The following is a 6,000-nucleotide window of genomic DNA, read 5'->3' as shown; positions in this document are numbered from 1 at the left end:
TTTATAATGAAAGAACATACTACTTTTAAAATACAAAGCAGAAAATGTGTACAAAATGCATGACCATTACAATCTGCAGGTATGGTACAATAAATAAGGAAAAGTAGAAAGATTCACAGGTTGAAGTCAGATACAGACATAATTTATAATGCTGTGCAAAGCTTTGAAGCCCTCACTGGATTCTCCCTAGGAAGACGTCAAGAGGTCAGAAGTACAGTACTAGGCTAATACACTCTGGCTGATTTCTGAAATCACTGAATCAAAAGAAAATCCATCTAGAAGATGGAGATTGATGCAAGGAGTTTTACTCCCTAGCCTGAGATAGAGCAAAACAAGGTATATTGATAACAAGCAATAGGGCTGCAGAGGGAACAGCCCTTCCTTCCAATCAAAAACTGATTGGTTTAAAACCTTCCCGGATGGACACCTGAACAACATTTTGACTTTTATTATTTACGGAAAGCTGCATGTGGCTATGCATCTTGGATCTGGACAGGCCATCATGCAAAGGTAAATTAAATGAGATGCGAAAAAAAAGCATACAGGTAAAGCAACTCACAAGAGTATTAAGAAATGGGAGAATCAAAGCTGCTGAAATATTAATGAAACAGACAAGTGCGATTAACTGCAACTCTGAAAAAAATTCTGACTGCAGTTTATCTTTGCAGGATAGTAAATGCAGACATGCAGTGATAATTTCTTTATGGGTGGATCATAGATCTTGTAGGACTGCCGCAATCATGGTACAGTAGTACAAGTCGAACGCCATTAGTAATACAAAAGGCTGTTGTCAAACAACTACAAGTGAATCTAGAAAAGTGTCAAATTATGATGAAACATCATGTAAATTCTATTGATAGGTCTTAACACAAAATACTTCATCAACAAATGTATATGCAACTACAACTGTGGCAAAGCACCATGTCTCTGCACTGTTTGCTGCATTAAGTATTACAAATAAATGATGAATAGTTAATTAAAAACTATGAAGAAAATGCAATGTAATTTGCTACACTCATTTCAGACTTGAAAGTCACACTAAAGTTAAATAAGAGGCAAAACAAATCACTGATAGGAACCTCAGTCATCAAATAAGGAAAGTGATGCAGTGATTTTCAACACTTTGAACAAACTGTGACCAGGGGATACAGTTCACTCTTACCAACACTCCAGAAAAACAGTTATATATTTACAGTATGTACTCAACAAGGAGTACAACTTGCATTAAAAACAAAGAATGTCACTTCTGTATACAAGGCAGGAGAAGAGCTTCCTTTAAGGACATTTGAATTAATAACCAAACAAAGAAAAGTTGTGCAAAATCTTGCCATAACCACAGATGTTCTTCTCTTCCATGTTGCAGTATTCTACATGTGGGTTTTACCCCTCTTCCTTCGCGTATGTCTGGACAGTATTCCAACGTTTTTCAGTCCCTCAATGGTGCATGGGACGTCTGACGTAGCTCAGGGAACATGGGCCATAAAAGTGATGTCAGCACACACCAGCCCTCAGAACTGAAGGCCCCAGTTGGAGCCAGTCCTAGGAGGGCAGAGCCTGTCCAGTGCCACCCAGAAGGGCAAATGCAACCTAATAGGCCTAATAGGAGGGGAAGGAGGGTGAGAAGGAATACTGCAACATGGAAGAGAAGGACATCTATGGTTATGGTAAGATTTTACACAACTTTTCTATGTCCTTCTATTCCAATGTTGCAGAATTCTACATGTGGGTGACTGCCAAAGCTTACTGTAGATGGGGAGGTGGTCTGGAATCCGTCTCCAGGAATTCGTGAAGGATAGCCCTGGCAAACCCCACCATGGCTCAAGTTATAAATGGTCCACTTTGTAATGCTTGGTGAAGTTGTGAACTGAAGACCAAATAGCTGCTTCGAGGATAGTAGAGGTATCTAGCCCCCTAACGAAGGCTCCTGAAGAGACAACAGCTCTGGTGGAGTGTGCTTTTACACTACAATGCAGGGACTTTCCGTGGTGTTGGTAACAGAATGTGAAGGCCTTGGAGATCCAGGCCGAGATGGTCTATTCGTTCACCACCTTCCCAGGGCTCTAGGGTGGAAGGAGACAAACATTTGGTCAGATTGTCTGATGGTTTTGTGTAGATAAAACCTGAGCTGTCTGTGAACAGCTAGGGAATGAAGTACTCTCTCATTTTCCCCCTGAGAACTGGGAAGAATGCAGGTAGGTGTAGGGCTGGTTCAAGGATAGGTCATTCACCACCTTGGGCATGAAAAAAGGGTTAGCTCTAAGAGTAAACCTGTCACTGTGGAAAACTAGGAAGGGTGGGGTATCCATAAAAGCTTGTAGCTCTGAGACCCTCTTTGCTGAGGTCAAGGCCACTAATAAAACTGTTTACCATGTGCAAAGCTTTAGGGAGGCTTTGTCTGCTAGGTCAAATGGAGCCAGAATGAGTTTTTCCAGAACATAGTTAAGATCCCAAGTTGGAGGGGATGGTTTCCTGGGGGGTCTTAGATGAAGTACCCCTTTGAGGAAGAGTTTGGCAGGGAGTCTGGATGCTAGGGATGGATCCAGAAGAAGACATGCAGAGATTGCAGACAAGTCGGCTTTAATTGAAGAGTAGGCCAGGCCCGTCTGCAGTAGTTCACACAGGTAAGACAGAACTAGAGGGGTCTCACTTGCCAGCGGGTCCAACTGTCTTTTGTGACACCATATGGAAAACCTTTTCGACTTTGAAAGGTAATATTTTCTTGTGTTAGGTTTCCAGGCCTCCTGCAAGACACTGAACACATCCTCATTGTAAAGGTGTCTGAAGAGGATCAGAATCCTATCAACCACAGAGTGAGGTGCAGTGAGGGAACCAGTGCTGTCTTGGCCAGTAGGGAGTCATCAGCAAGATTTTTTGTCTGTCCTGCTGGATTTTCAGCAGGACCTTCTGAATCAATGGGAAGAGGGGGAATGCATACATAAATGTCTCCTTCCAAGATATTGAAAAAACATCTGTTGCCAGTGCCTGGGGGGTCTGGTATCCTGGTGCAGAAGCCAGAAAGTTGCCTGTTGATGGAGGAGGCAAACAGATCTATTTCAGGTATACCCCACAGGTAGACCAGGTCCAGGAAGACACCCCTGTGACGCATCCATTCATGGTTGTTTGTGATGGTTCTGCTGAGATAGTCTGTCTGGGAGTTGTGAAGAGAGGGGATGTAAACTCCCTGCAGGGAAACTCCCTGTGAGGTGCCCAGTTCCCAAACCAGCAGAGCTAGTCTGCAAAGGAAGTATGAGTTGGGCCCTCCCTGTTTGTTGAGATACCACAGAACTGTGGTGTTGTCTGTAAAAGTCTTTAATGGGCCTTTCTGGAGGTAAGGTAGGGAGGCTCGCAGGGCAAGAAGAATTGCCCTCATCTCTCGAACATTGATGTGTTCTAGCTTGTGTGGCTTCAGCCACAGGCCCTGCACTTTTCTTTGTCCTAGAGTTGCTCCCCAGCCCAAATCTGAGGCATCCGTATATATGACTTGTGCGGGTAGGGGTGGTTGAAGAGGTACTGCCTTGCTGTCAGTTCTGTAGCTTGAGAGATGCAAAGCAGGTGTTCTGTCACGGATTCCACCTTTTGTGGTGGCAGGTAGGCTTTCATGAGGTCAGTGGAATTCTGCACCCCAGGAAGACAATGTCCTGAGTGGGCTCCAAGTGTGATTTTGGAAATGTATTTGGAATCCTAGAGACTGTAGGAGGGACAGAACAAGATGAATGTGCAGCAGGCGGGTCTGCTTGTTGTCCGTCTGAATCAGCAGGTCATCTAGGTAAGGGAATAATTGGATTCCCTTTGTTCTGCAATAGGGAATTACTGGAGCCAAACATTTTGTGAACACCTTGGCTACAGTGGACAGCCGAAAGGGCAAAGTAGAGAATTGAAAATGGGATGTGCCTGCCAAGAACCTCAGGTATTTTCTGAATGTGGGTTTCATGGGGATGTGGTGGTAAGCATCCTTTATGTCTATGGTTGCCACGAACCCTTGGGGCAGTAACAGGGAGGAAGAGGGTAGGTAGAGTCAGCATCCTGAAGGCAGGGACCTTTAGGACTAGGTTGAGACAGAAGAGGTCTAGTATTGGTCTCCAGGGTCCATCCTTTCTGGGGATCAGAAAAATTCTGGAGTAGAAACCTCTTCCTTTTGCGGATGGAGGCAATGGTTCGATGGTGACCTGACTCAGCAGTGCTTGCAGCACAGGTTGCATGAGGTATAACTGTCGTGTTGGGGGCTGTGGAATACCCTTTTGTTCTGCGGGTTGGATCCAGGTCATGAAATAACCATTTGTCTGAGGTGATGTGAGACCATACAGGGAGGCAGTGAGTGAGACGGGCTGACACGGGTAGAGAGGGAGGGGAGAGGCAAGGTTGGCAGGTAGTTAGACGTTACCCACCCAATCTTGAAAGGGTGGCCTCTGGATGGAGGAGGGAGAAGCTCTAGCCAGAGGGGGCTGCTTCCTAGTAGGTTTCCTGGGTCTGGAGGGGGCCACAGGGCAAGCCTGTTTTCTAATGAACTGGGTTTTTGAAGGGTAGCTCCTTTGAAACTTGGGTATAGGTAAAACAAGCAGGTGTCTGAGGTCCTGCATTTCTTTCCCTTTTTGCTGAAGGGACTTAAAGAGTTCAGCCACTTTAGCCCCAAAGAAGGCTGTATTATCCAGGGGTGCATCAATGAGCTTTACCCTAAAGTTGTCGGGCAGGGGCTGTAAACGTAACCATGAATATCTCCTTAAGGCAGAAGCTGATGCAGCTGACCTAGCTGAGGCTTCAGCTGCATCATAACTGCACTATATTGAGTGCCTCATCACCTGGGCAGTAAGGGCCAGGAGGGAAGACAGTGATGCTTTGGCTGCGCAGTCTGGAATATCAGTCAACTCTTTTGTGGCTTTTTCCAGGAGGGATAAGGTATACTTGTCCATGCGTGCCTGGTAATTAGTAGCCCTAAAGGACAGGGTAGAAGTGGTGTAATCTTCTTTCCCAGACGCTCCATGGTCTTGCTGTCTTTGTCAGCAGGAAGTATGGTGGCTGTAGGTAGGAGTTTGGAAGCCTTATCTGTAGATATGGAGACAGTGGCTGGGTCTGCTAGAGGACACTTAAGGAGGTACTTGTCTGATTCAGGCACTTTATAGAGTCTGTCAGGCCTGCGTGGGGCAGGTGGCTGTGAATCTGGGTTTAAGGATGCTGAGTAGAAGGTATCCAGAAAAGCAGGTAGGATTGGAGGTACAGCAGAAGGACTTAGGGAGTCCATCTGAATGAGGTCATAGTACCTCTTTTGAACCATAGTCATTTCAGTGGATACCCACTTAAAGTAGTCTTTCATCTTAGATATTGTTTCCCCAAAGGTTAAATCCTCAGCTGGGGAGTCAGGGTCTATGGATTCTTCTTCTGGTGAACCATACCCCAAGGGCGAAATGATCTTGGAGGTGTAAGAGAGAGATTCTTCAGAGGAAGAATCAGAAAAATCCTGCTCTTCTCTCCTAGCAGGGTCTGAGGTTTGAGGCCTAGGACTCACGAGTGAAGGTGCAATCTGCAGAGGTAGGCCGTAGGGCCATAAAGGCATTGAATAAGCTTTGGCTGAAAGCCTGCCAGGCAGGCATGCTTTCAGAAGGGGAAGAGGCATGCTTCGTTTTCTGTTTCTTTTTGAGGGGCCTAGCTGGCATCCAAGTAGGAGAAGGCCTTGAGTCTGCAGACTGTATGGGAACAGCAGAATCCGACGGCATACAGAAAGCGCTGGTCCCCCCCGGCATAGGAGACAGACATCGATAATGCCTCTATGGGCATGCCATCCACATGGGATTGTGCGGCTTCCTCGGAGATACGCACTTTATCCTTTGTAGAGGGATCCAATTCCTTTGCCAGGCCGATGTCGACCACAGGCTGAGGGACGGACAGTAGAGGCATAGCAGTAGTTGTAGGCCACATGGGTTTGGCCTTCTTCTTTGGCAGTTCTGAATGAACGTCAGAAGAACCCTCCATCCCTAACGCTAGTTGTTTCAACCGTTGATTCTCTAA

The sequence above is a fragment of the Protopterus annectens genome, chromosome 1.part0, assembly GCF_019279795.1.
Source record: "Protopterus annectens isolate FY-2018-M chromosome 1.part0, PAN1.0, whole genome shotgun sequence".
NCBI lineage: Eukaryota > Metazoa > Chordata > Ceratodontiformes > Protopteridae > Protopterus > Protopterus annectens.
The sequence above is the reverse complement of the archived record's forward strand: the minus strand, read 5'-3'. Positions refer to the sequence as shown.